We start from the raw sequence: 13,869 nt of genomic DNA, 5'->3' as shown, positions 1-13,869 counted from the left end.
TAAATCAGCCTTATGAGAAATGTTAAAGGGGCCTCTTTAGGTGGAAAAGAAAAGGCCATAATTAGAAGAAAATTATGAAAGGAAAAAATTTCATGAGTAAATTTCATGAGCAAATACACAGTAAAGGTAGTAAAGCAATCACTTATAAAGCTAGTGTGAAGGTTAAAAGACAAAACTTAAAATCAACAAATTAAAAATATTGGTTAAGGGTAATCACAAAAATTTTAAAATGTAAAATATACATACAAAATGTGGAGGAGGGAGTACAGTTCTTTGAGAGTGTATTCAAACTTAAGTCATCAACTTAATATAGACTGCCATATATTTAGGATGAAGTAGCACTATATGTGAACTATATGTGAAGTATATATGAGCCTCATGATAACCACACACCAAAAACCTGTAATAGATACACAAAAAATAAAGCCAAAGACAGCCAATCATAACAATTAGAAAGTCAGTAATCATCATAGAGCAAGAAAAGCAACAGAGAACTACAAAAAAACATCCAAAAACAAAATGGCAACAAATACATACCTGTCAATAATTATTTTTTTAAAAGATTTTCTCTATTTATTCATGAGAGACACATAGAGAGAGGCAGAGACATAGATAGAGGGAGGAGCAGGGAGCCTGATGCAGGACTCAATCCCAGGACCCCAAGATCACGACCTGAGCCAAAGGCAGACACTCAACCACTGAGCCAATCAGGTGTCCCTCAATAATTAAATGTAAATGATCTATATGCTCCAATCAAGACATAGAATGACAGAATGGATGAAAAAATAAGACCCAAAAAAACAAGACCCATATATATGCTGCCTACAAAAGATATCATATCTAAAGACACACATAGACTGAAAGCAAAGGGATGGAAAAAGACACCCCACACAAATGGAAGTGGAAAAAAAAAAAAAAGGCCAGGTAGCAACACTTGTATCAGACAAAATAGACTTTATTATTTTTTTTTTCAAAATAGACTTTAAAACAAAGACTTTAATGAGACAAAGAAGTGCATTATATAGTAAAGGGATCATGGGCAGCCCTGGTGGCTCAGCGGTTTAGCACCACCTTCGGCCCAGGGCATGATCCTGGAGGCCCAGGATCGAGTTCCATGTCAGGCTCCCTGCATGTAGCCTGCTTCTCCCTTTGTGTCTCTGCCTCTTTCTCTGTGTATCTCTCATGAATAAATAAAATCTTTTAAAAAAAAATAAAGGATCCAAAATCCAAAAACAGGATATGTAACAATTGTAAACATCTATGCATCCAACACTGGAGCACCTAAATACATAAAGTAGAGCAGTCCAGGTGGCTCAGCGGTTTAGCGCCGTCTTCAGCCCAGGGCATGATCCTGGGGACCCGGGATCGAGTCCCATGTCAGGCTCCTTGCATGGAGCCTGCTTCTCCCTCTGCCTGTCTCTCTCTCTCTCTCTCTCTCTCTCTCTCTCTCTCCTTTCTGTGTTTCTCATGAATAAATAGGTGAAATCTTAAAAAAAATCCATAAAGCAAAATACATAAAGCAAATAAATATTAACAAACATTAAAGGAAGAAATGGACAGTAATGCAATAATAGTAGGGTACTTTAACACCTCTTTGACATCAATGGATAGATCGTCCAGGTAGAAAATAAGGAAGAGTGTCTTTTAACAACACATTAGACCAGATCGACTTAACAAATATATACAGAACATTCTATTCAAAAATAACAATACACATTTTTTTCAAGTGTATATGGAACATTCTCCAGGACAGATCACATGTTAGGCCATAAAATAAGCGCCAGTAAATTTAAGAAGATTGAAATCATATCATGCAGCTTTTCTGAACACAACAGTATAAAACTAGAAATTGATAAAAAAAAAAAACCTGGAAAAACACAAACATAAAGGCTAAACAACATGCTACTAAGTAACCAATGAGTCAATAAAGAAATGAAAGAGAAAATAAAATACATGTAGGTAAATGCAAATAAAAACAGTCAAAAATCTTTGGGATACACTGAAAGCAGACATAAGAGGGAAATTTACAGCAATATAGGCCTACCTCAGGAAACAAGAAAAATCTTTTTTTTTTAAGATTTTATTTATTTATTCATGAAAGACACAGAGAGACAGGCAGAGACACAGGCAGAGGGAGAAACAGGCTACCTGCAGGGATTAGTCCCCTATGTGGGACTAAATCCCAGAACTTCAGGATCACGACCTGAGCCAAAGGCAGATGCTCAACCACTGAGTCACGTAGGCGTCCCGAAACAAGAAAAATCTTAATCTAACCTTACGCCTAAAGGAACTAGAAAAAAACAAAACAAAACAAAACTCAAAGTTAATAGAAGGAAAAAAGTAAGATCAGAGCAGAAATAAATGAAATAAAGACTAAAAAAGTTGTAAAGATCGAGAGTTAGTTCTTTGGAAAAATAAACAAAACTGATAACCTTTTACCAGACTCACCAAGAAAAAGAGAAAGAGGACCCAAATAAATCAGAAAGGAAAAGAGGAAAACAACCAACACCACAGCAATACAAAACAAGAATAACTACTACAAAAAAAACGATATTCCAACAAAATGGATAAGCTAGAAGAAATGGATAAATTCCTAGAAATATACAATCTTCCAAAACCAAATCAGGAAGAAATAGAAAATCTTAATAGACCAATTACTAGTAACAAAACTAAACTGTAATCAAAAAATTCCAAACAAACCAAAGTCCAGGACCAGACGGATTCACAATGTTCTACGGAACATTTAAAGAAATAATACCTATTCTCTATTCCAAAAAACAGAAGAGGAAGGAGAGGCACATGGGTGACTTAGTGGAGCATCCAACTCTTGATCCCTGCTCAGGTCTTGATCCCCAAGTCATGAGTCCAAGCCCCATACTGGGATCCATGCTGGGGATGGAACTTAAAGCGAAGAAGAAAAAAAAAAAAACAGAAGAGGAAGGAAAGCTTCCAAATACATTCTACAAGGCCAGGATCACCCTGATACCAAAACCAAAGACATTGTCTAAAAAAAACAAAACTATAGGCCAATTTCCCTGATGAACATATTTGTAAGAATCCTAAACAAAATATTAGCACACCACTTAACAATACTTCAAAAAAATCATTCACCATCATCAAGTGGGATATATTCTGAGGATACAAGCATGGTTCAATATTTTTGTAAGTCAAACAACACTATATACCACTTTAACAAAATAAAGGTTTTTTTTTTTAAAGACTTTATTTATTCATTCATGACAGACACAGAGAGAGGCAGAGACACAGGCAGAGGAAGAAGCAGGCTCCACGCAGGGACCCCGACATGGGACTCGATCCAGGGTCTCCAGGATCACACCCCAGGGCTAAAGGCGGCACTAAACCGCTGGGCCACCGGGGCTGCCCCAAAATAAAGTTTAAAAAATACATGATCATCTCAATAGATGCAGAAAAACCATCTGACAGAATTGATAAAAACTCTCAACAAGTGCATTTAGAGGGAACATACTTCAATACAATAAAGGCCACGTATGACAAACCTACAGCTAACATCACACATGATGGTGAAAAACAGCTTTTCCTCTAAGATTAGGAATGAGAAAAGGATGTCCACTCTCACTACTTTTACTCAATATAGTACTAGAAGTCCTAACCACAGCAAGCAGGCAAGAAATAAAAGATATCCAAATTAGTAAGGAAAAAATAAAACTGTCACTATTTGTAGATGATATACTATACACAGAAAACCCTAAAGACTCTACCAAAAACTATTAGAAATAATAAATGAATTCAGTAAAATTGCAGGATACAAAATTAATATACAGGAATTTATTGCCTTTCTATATATACTAATAATGAAGTGGCAGAAATTTAAAAAGCAATTCCATTGGGGCTCAGTCAATTAACTGACTCTTTTTTTTTAATTTTATTTATTTATTTATTTATGATAGTCACACAGAGAGAGAGAGAGAGGCAGAGACACAGGCAGAGGGAGAAGCAGGCTCCATGCACCAGGAGCCCAACGTGGGATTCGATCCTGGGTCGCCAGGATCGTGCCCTGGGCCAAAGGCAGGCGCTAAACCGCTGCGCCACCCAGGGATCCCAACTGTCTGACTCTTGATTTCCACTCAGGTCCTGTCAGGGTCATGGGATTGAGTCTAGAGTCAGCATCTATGCTTAGCATAGAGTCTGCTCCAGATTCTCTCTCTCCCTCTGCCCCTCCACTCACACTCACTCATGCTCTCTCTCTAAATAAATAAAAAGCAATTCCATTTACAATTTCACCAAAAAGAATAAAGCACCTAGGGATAAAGTTAAGCAAAGAGGTGAAAGATGTGTACTCTGAAAACCATAAAACATTGATGAAAAGAACTAAAGGTGACACAAATAAATGGAAAGACATACCATGCTCATGGATTAAAAGAATATTGTTAAAATGTCCATACTACCCAAAGCAATATATAGATTCAATGGAATCCCTATCAAAATGCCAATACTATTTTTCCAGAACTAGAAAAAAAATCCTAAAATTTGTATAGTACTAAAAAAGATCCCAAATAGCCAAAGCAATCTTGAGAAAGAACAACAAAACTGGAGGTATCACAATCCCAGATTTCAAGATATACTACAAAGCTATAATTAATTCAAAAGAGTATCATACTGGCACAAAAATCACATTCAGATCAATGGAACAGAATAGAGAACCCAGAAATAAACCCATCAGTAGATCATCAATTAATCTATGACACAAGAATGTACAATGGAGGAAAAATAGCATCTTCAATAAGTGGTTAAATGGTGCTGGAAAAAGTTGACAGCTACATGCAAAAGAATGAAAATGGACCACTTTCTTATACACGATACAAAAAATAAAATCAAAATGGATCTAAAGACCTAAGTGTAAAGCCTGAAACCATAAAACTCCTAGAAGAAAACACAGGCAGTAGTAATCTCTGACATCAGCCCACGAACATTTTCATAGATAAGTCTCCTTGGACAAGGGAAACAAAAGCAAAAATAAACTATTGGGACTACACCAAAACATAAAATTTTTGCACAGCAAAGAAACATCAATAAAAGAAAAGCAACCTATTGAATGGGAGAAAAAGAATGATAAATCCAATAAGGGATTGATATCCAAAATATACAAAGAACTTACATAACACAAAAAAAATTATCTTCTTAAAAAAATAAGCAGAGGAGGGTGGCCTGGGTGGTTCAGTAGGTTAAGTGTCCATCTCTTGATTTTGGCCCAGGTCATGATCTCAGGGTCCCGGGATAGAGCACTGTGTCAGGTTCCATGCTCAGCCTGGAGTCTGCTTGAGATTTTCTCTTCTCCCTCTGCCCTTCCCCTGCTTGCTCTTTAATAAATAAATATTTTAAAAAATAAATAAGCGGAGGACCTGAATAGACATTTTTCCAAAGAAGACATACAAATGGCCAACAGACACATGAGAAAACACTCACCATCACTAATCATCAGGAAACACAAATCAAAAGCATAATGAGATATCACCTCACATTTGTCAGAATGGCTAGTACCAAAAACACAAGAAACAACAAGTGTTGTGAAGATGTGGAGAAAATGGAACCCTCATGCACTATTGGTGGGAATGTAAATTGGCACAGCCACTGTGGAAAGCAGTACAGAGGCTTCTCAAAAAATAAAAAATAGAACTACCGTATGATCCAGTAATTCCACTACTGGGTATTTACCCAAAGAAAATGAAAACACTAGTTCCAAAAGATACATGCACCCCTATGTTTATTGCAGCATTATAATAGCCAAGGTATGGAAGCAAGTGTCCACTGATAGATGCATAGATAAGGAAAACGTGGTGTGTGTGTGTGTGTGTGTGTATGTATGTATGTATGTATGTGTATATATATACATATATATAGCAGATATATATATATATATATATATAGCAGAATATTAGTCATAAAAAAAGAATGAGATCTTGCCATTTGCAACAACATAGATGGTCCCAGGTAATATTATGCTAAGTGAAATAAGTCAGATGTTGAAAGACAAATACCATGTGATTTCACATACATGTGGAATCTAAAAAACAAAACAAGTGGACAAAAGTAGAAACAGACCCATAAAAACAGAGAACACACTGATGGTTGCCAGAGGGCATGGGGGGTTGGGCCAGTAGGTGAAGGGGAGTGGGAGGCCCAAGCTTCCAGTTATAGAATGAGGAAGTCACAGGGATGGAAGGTAGAGCACGGGGGATACACTCAGTGGTACCATAATAGGGTTGTATGGGGACAGACAGGTAGCTACACTTGGGGTAAGCGTAGCAAAACACAGGGTTATCCAGTCACTATGTTGTACATCTGAAACTAATGCAACATTGTGTGTTGACTATACTTCAATAAAAAAGAAAGAAAGAAGAAAAAACAACATGGTGCTGAGCCCCGAAGCTCTGGGGTTGAATTCTGGCGCTACCTATTACTAGCTGTGTCGGGCAAGTTACACTGTGCCTCTGCTTTCTCATCTGTAAAATGGGAATAAAGGCACCTATTTTATAGGGCTCTTACGAGAATTAAATAAATAAAACATGTATAAGATGCTTAGAAGAGTCAGGTCTTACCAAAGGTAAGATGGCATGCTGGACACACGCCTGACAAGTTCTACAAATTCAATTATGTCTCAGACTTGTTTTCATAATTTCAAAGCCTGCCCCTCTGCCCTTCCTCCCCTTCCTTCCTTCCTTTTCCAGTGAATGTCATCACCTAGAAGTCACTCTCTCTTTTCTACTGCCAGCTGATCATAAACCCCTGCCAGTTAGTTCTAGAAGCTGGTCCACTGCCCTCTAAAAGGCCCTCACCTCTCGCCACGATGATCATAGTCATGTGCCTCTGCTGGTGCAAAGTCCTCCATCCACAGACCTGCTCGCACCACTCTCCTGCCTGACATCTGCAGCGCTCCTGCCCTACTGGTAAGATCTCAATCTCCACTGCACCAGCCCTGGGGCTGGTATGGCCCACCCCCTGCCTCGTCCTGCTGAGAGGCCCCAGAGCAGGCCCCTGCAGCGTGTGTGGCCCTGGAGCCCAGCACGGGGGCTGTTGATGGGGCCGTGCTGTAGTGACCACTCTGGGGACAACACATGAGCTTTTGCAACTGAGTGATAAGATTCCTTGAATGGAGTCCAAGGGAGGCCTCGCTTAGGGGACCCTGGAGTCTAGGGAGGAGCCAGAGTAGTTACGGGTACAAAACAAACAGTACGAACAAATACCTGTGCCCTACAGTAGCTGACATGTGGCCAGTTTCTAGCAGAGAGACTGTGTGGACACTTAATTCCTGTCGATACCACTCACAGTTCCCAGATATTACACGCTGACCACATACCGGGAGCTGGGCTACACAGTTTTCATATCAGATTTTATTTAATCCTCACGACACCTGGTGGCTTCCAAACCAGGCCTGACTCTAAAGCATCGCTCTTAGCCTCTCTGCTAGGTCACTGCATGCATGGCTTCCCCACCGCTTCCTTGGACTCTTTTCTCAGCTTTCATCCACTTATCCCAGTTGCCTGTCTTAAGTAATCATATCATCTTCTGACACCGAGAACCACAGATCAGGAAAAACACCCAGGTCTCTCCAAGCCCTTCAGGTAGTGCACGGCCTGTCTGCGACTCACACCAGTGGCGATCTCACCCCACCAACCACGAGCCAGTCCGCCAGTACTTATGACTTCCTGCAAAGGGAACTCATGTTGAGCCAGGCACTGGCACAGCACGGGTCCCACGTGGGGCTGTGGCGAAGGCAGGACAAGAACAGCAGCCTGCCTAAAGCCAGAGAGGAAGAACACATCTGACATGTAATCAATCATGGGCATGCAACCCGTCCCTTTCCCAAGTGCTATTATTTGGTAAAAGGGGGTTCTGCTCATTTTGTGCCATTAATTAAAAAAAAAAAAAGCTCCTTATTTCATAATAAGAGGCCGTGACCATCCCTATTTCCATGGGGCAACACCCCAGATGAAGGCAAAGGGCCTTTTAAAAAATGAATTAATGAATTTGTTTGTAAAAGAGACAGGAAGACTAAACCACGAAAGCATAACTTACCGATTCTTCTGCTAAGCTTTGACAAACCGGTTAAGATGCATGCTACCCTGAGCTGGAATTCCACATGCTTGTTTCTCTTCCCCTCTGTAACAGATCAAGACCATACCTCATGATCTCTGAGGCTCTGAGTCTCCTGCATGGTGACGTCATTGCAGTTGTTGTTCCTTTACTTAAAAAAAAAAAAAAAAAGAATGGAAGGGAGGGAGGAAGATTCAATCTGTTCCTTATTACCAACCTGGGGTTGGGGGGGATGGTTGTCACTGATACCTTTGTTCCAGGGGGGTTTCCAGGGATCACAGGAGGCTGTGTCTTTACAAAGCCTGTGACCTCACAGCCCCCTCCCAGAAGAGGGCAAGCGAGTTTCTTCAGCTGAGCAGGTACAAATACATCACACACTGGTGAAGGCTATGATCTCAGAAAGTCCTTCCCATGAAGAGAATCAGGGTAAAGAGCATGTATCCTGGTATCCCAGTGGGCAGTGAGTGTGCAAGAGCTGAGGCTTTTTGCCTTAGCACCTGAGCCTCCCAGAAGGAAAGCCCCAGCCTGGATGCTGGCTCTGCAAGGCCCTGTGGTTAAAATAGTGAAAATATCACCAGGTGGGAAGCTGGCCTTGTTCATATTATGAGGTGCCTTGCTGTTGGGGGTGGGGCTACTCCAAGCTACCACTAAAATGCTTATGGTCATCCCCAGTGGCCCCCAGACTCACCCCCCTGCAGAACACCCACCCACCCACAGCACGAGAGCCTCTTGCTGCCGGTTAACTCTCAGGTTTTCCTCAATTCTGACTGGGTTATGACAGCTCCAAAGCAGGCAAGATAAATCCCTATGCTGTCTTCCCTTCTTTCTAGAAAAGCATATGTGATCTCATGCATGTGTGGAGGCTGACAGGCTGCTTCTGAGGAAGGGAACTTGGGGCTGTCGCTGTTGGCTGCATACCCTCTTGCCCTGGCTGCCTTCTCTCCCCACACAGCACATATCCCTCTTCTACTAAAAAACCTAGTTATAGGGGTACCTGGCTGGCTCAGTCGGTAGAGCATGTGACTCTTGATCTCAGGTCATGAGTTCAAGCCCCACACTACGTGTAGAGATTACTTAGATAAACAAAACATTTTACAAATTTAGTTACAATTATTAAAAAAAAGAATTTATAAATGCATATAATACTGGTTACCTTTAGACTTGCCTGAACAAGGAAACTTACCTATGTGTAATATGTTTACTCCCACAGACCTTATTTCAATTATATCAAAATTAAAAATCTAGGAACAGACCACAATAAGGAAATGTGGACATTTTTCAGACCATCTACCAGCTGGTCAAAAAAACGGAGCCTCATGGGGCCGAGCAGTAAGAGGTTCCTATTTCAGTCTCTGCCCATCACCTCCCGCCAGCACCCCACAAGCTGGGAGATAAGCACATCTCTTGATGGTTTCAGTTCATTGCAAAGACATGGTTTTGCCCTCCAGGAACCAGCTGGCTCTGCATGAGTGAAAAGAGTGCAAGTGCAGAACATAATTAATTGAAGTGGGAAAGAGAGAAAGGCAGAGAGGAATGGCTTTGGGTTTGGACAGTTGTGGAGAGAAATCTAAAGCAAAAAAAAAAGGTCTTTGATTTGGACAGAAAAGGTGTGGACCATTCTGCTGTGGTTGAAGATATTTCACTGTAGGTTCCTGTCAGTAGGGGAGAGCAGACACTAATGGTTGACCACTGGTCCATGGAATGGCTTAGAGCAAGTAGCTGGGGGAGCGTCATTTGCATTTCCGCAGCAAGCCAGTGAGGGGAGTTGAGATGTTGCCTGAGCCACCTCCCAGGCCTCAGCTCAGAGCTCAGATGCAAAGGCATGTCTCCCAAGGCCTGGTTGAGAGCTGCTTGTGTTCCACCCCTTCCTCTGAACAAAATCACTCATAGAACATTAACGGTGACAGGAGCACTTAGTCCAACCCCTTCTGGTGCTCTGCTGCCCTGTAGCACACCAACGTGCGCAACCCTAACAGAAGCTCTGGGTGGTGTATCCCTGCCTCCCCCCTAAGCTTCACCTCTGCACCCCCTCACACTGCTTGCATCAGCCCTGGTCACTGCTGCTGGGTTGACCTTTGTGTCCTTACACCATCATCCTCAGACCACCTCAACACCAGCTGCCATTAGCTCTGCACTCTGGCACTGCGCTGGACACTTTCATCTCTCATCCCTTTTCACAGGCAAGGAGACTGAGGCTTAAAAGGAACAGGATCATACAGTTAGGGAAAGGCATAGCCTTGCTGAGAACCCCGGGGCTTCAATCCAGTTGCCCTGCCCCTACGTTGACCAGCAAATCCCACAAAGGATGCTCAGAAGGATGTTTAAGATACCAATTTAACCCTGTGTCTATGCTACTAAACCACATCTGCTCTGATAGTGTCAGCACTGCGTTCAACAGCCTTTACATAACAGGAAACCCAAAGAGTGGCCAAAACTACTGTTGGTTTCTATAAAGGAAGTCTGGAGCTAAGCAAGGAAAAGCTTGTGACATCATCAGTATGCCGCAAGTCTGTTTTTCTGCCCCAGCATCCTTATCATGTGGTTTCCATCCTCATGGTTGCCTCATGTCCCAAGGTGGCTGCTGGGGTTCCAGCATGATGTATATTATACAGGCAGGAAGTGAGAAGAAAGTTTACCTACCTGACAAGTAAATTCTCCTTAAATGAAGACCTCTTCTGGATGTCCTAATGACTTTGCTTTCCATCTTATTGGCCACCCCTCTTTGCCCAAGAGGTTAGTAAATAAAGTTTTATTAATATACTCCTACCTCAAATAAAACTGAGGTCTAGTTAGTAAGGAAGAAGGAAAGGACGGATATGGCTGGTTAGCTGCCACAGAACTAACCTGGGTAATGAACTGACCTATGACAATGTTATAATGAAGGCACTTCCACTGGTCCAGGGGAGACAGACTTCCTGGAGAACATTCGAGTCTCGATACAGAGGTTCTGATGAACTGCTGTATAAACTTTTAGCGATATTCCCACCATCACCTAGAAATGAAGTCAGACTAATTATTTAAAAATGAGAAAGCGGTTACAAGCAGGTGGCATCCCCTGCAGCATATTTCTTTCTTTGGCAGTCAGGGTTAAGCCCTGTATAGGTGAAATCTACATTCCCTAAATCCTTGCTCCTCAAACCATGATCCCCGAGGACCAGAAGCATTGGCATCACCAGGGAGTGTATGAGGAATTCAGAACCTCAGCCCCCACCCCAGGACTAAACCAGAATCTGCATTTTAATGAGGGGCACCAGGGGACTCCTATGTACATTACAGTTTAAGAAGCTCTGTTCAAAAGGCATGATTTAAAGAGCCAGTAATGGGTCTGTAATCCCCTAAAAGCCTCATCTCAGGAAGCAGCCTCCTCTAAGACATTTCGTCTTTAGGGAGATTGAAAATTATAATGCCACCTCCCTGAGAAGAATACACATTGAAACTGTTATCACTTGTGATGCAGTAATACCTAATGTTTATTGAGAGCTTAGTCTGTGCCAGGCACTGACCTAAGAGCCGTGTGCGTATCTTTCTGCACTTAATCCGAACAATTCTGTGAGGTGGCTACTGCAACCATCATCCTTCCCATTTTACAGATGAAGATGGTGTGCCAGCCAGAAAGCATCAACAGGGGGGCACGTTGACAACGTTTTACCCAGATGCAGGGATCTTAAGGATCAGAGAACAGACAGAGGTTGTGTTTCAGGATGAGGAAGTAGCTTGGTCAAGTACAGTCCAGCCAGGAGGCTGCTCAGCTCTCTGGGTGACCTTGTATAGCCTCCTGGAGCCTCACTCTCTTACCTGCGTACCAGGGGCAGGGTTGGGGTGGGGGGCGTGGAGTCAGACGACTTGCAAGCTCTCATCCAGCTCTGACATTCCTCAAGTCCAGGTGTGCCTCCCCTGTGATCTTGAAATCAATTGGCCTTAGCGGCTGCATACCCCCATGACTCTGTGCAGGTGCACCCAGCTGCCACCAGGCCTGGCTGCAGCCCAGCTCTGTCTGTAGCCCCAGATGTTGGACACCCTCCCAAGCAGTCAGAGGCAAATAAACACAGCTGCTGCCACCCACTCCTCACCAAGGCTTCCCACTTGACTCATGTTGGAGGAAGGAGCTAGGTGAAGCCAATTTTCTGTAGAGTTCCAGAATAAATGAGACTTGATATGAAATGTTCACAAACACCTAGCCAAAGGAGACACTGTTTGCCAGAGCTCCTAATGCTCACCCCACCTGAAAGGACTGGCTGTCTCACCTTTCAACTGGTTGACAGAAACCAGAAATAGGTGGGGGAAGGAAAAGCCACTCAGACTTAGTTCAAGGCAGTAGGTGCCTGATGCCCCTCCTGGAACCTTTGCAGGGTACAGATGCAGTTAACAGATTTGCTAAGTGGAGCAGAAAACTTTTCAGAGTGTCCTCTCAGTTCAGACTGGACCCCATAACAAGGTCCCTCCTTCAGCACCCATACACTGCCACGGACACCAGGGAGGCTCCTGGTAGCCGCGTGTCTACCGTACGACTCCTCCATCCCCACACAATAGATGGCTGGTCTGTGGACAGCACCAGACCCAAACTGGACCACAGCCTCTTTCTCACAGTCTGAGAAACAGAACCCAGAGACTGTCTCCAGAGGCTGGACCTATGACAAATAAGCTTACCAGCTTAGAGTCAGGTGTCTTCTACCAAAGGAATCTGGACAGCAGAGAGAGAGAGAACGCAGCAGACACAGAGTAGGTCAAAAAGAAGAGTTCAAGAGCCCAGGCTCTCTTTGGTCCCGTCCCAGATCTAGCCAGCCCTAAGTCCTCTGGGTCCTGAGCCTCACCCTGTATCCCAGAATAAAGGTCTCCTTTAAGCAAGCTAGCTAGCTCCAGACGATTCCATTACTTGTCACCACAGAAGTATTTTTTTAAAAATATTTTATTTATTCATGAGAGACACACAGAGAGAGGCAGAGACACAGGCAGAGGGAGAAGCAGGTTCCATGCAGGGAGCCTGGTGGAGGACTTGATCCTGGGACTCCAGGATCACGCCCTGAGCCGAAGGCAGGCACTAAACCACTGAGCCACCCAGGGATCCCCACCACAGAAGTCTTAATCTTAATCAACACAGAGCAGGCATTCACGTACTCAAACTCATATCCCTGGTGAGCCCAGGCCAGCTGAGATGTGCTTTGGCTCTGAGGGAAAGGAAAAGAGAATGAGACATGATCTCGACCCTCAAGGAGCTCACGGGCTAGTGTGGGACCTCAACCAATGTATTAAATGTGGCGAAAAGGACACAGAGTGCCAGGAAGGAAACAGGCCTGGGGCAAAAGGAAAGGTGCAGAGAGCCAGGAGAGTTTCCTGGAGGAGGAGCTGCCTGAGTTGAGCCTCAGAGACGGATCCCTGCAGTGGGGAGAGGACATTCCTGGCAAAGATGCCTGTGTGCCCGGAGAAGGGCAGGCTAGCACAGTTTGGGGGAGCAAACAGGCACAAGGGGCTGTCCTAGATAAGATGGGGATCAGGGAAAGGAAATAAGACACAGCCCCAGAGGCTTGCAGTGCAGAGGGAAACCACAGCGAAAGTTCAGTAGAAGTCCAAGACTAGCAAAAAAGAGCATTCCAAACAATTACCATGAAATGAGTGGTGCCTGCTATGTGACAGAGCCAAGAGGAAGAAGAATCCCCTTTCAGCTTGGCAGTTTACTAGAGACTTCAGGACGGGCAGAGCAGAGTTAGGCCTTGAAGTGCTGTGCCGATTCAAAAGGGCAGCTAGCACCCGGCCACCTTCTTGTGAACTATGCTATCAAAAATATTCAATATTACACGG

The sequence above is a fragment of the Nyctereutes procyonoides genome, unplaced genomic scaffold (genome assembly GCF_905146905.1).
Source record: "Nyctereutes procyonoides isolate TBG_1078 unplaced genomic scaffold, NYPRO_anot_genome, whole genome shotgun sequence".
Lineage (NCBI taxonomy): Eukaryota > Metazoa > Chordata > Mammalia > Carnivora > Canidae > Nyctereutes > Nyctereutes procyonoides.
The sequence above is the reverse complement of the archived record's forward strand: the minus strand, read 5'-3'. Positions refer to the sequence as shown.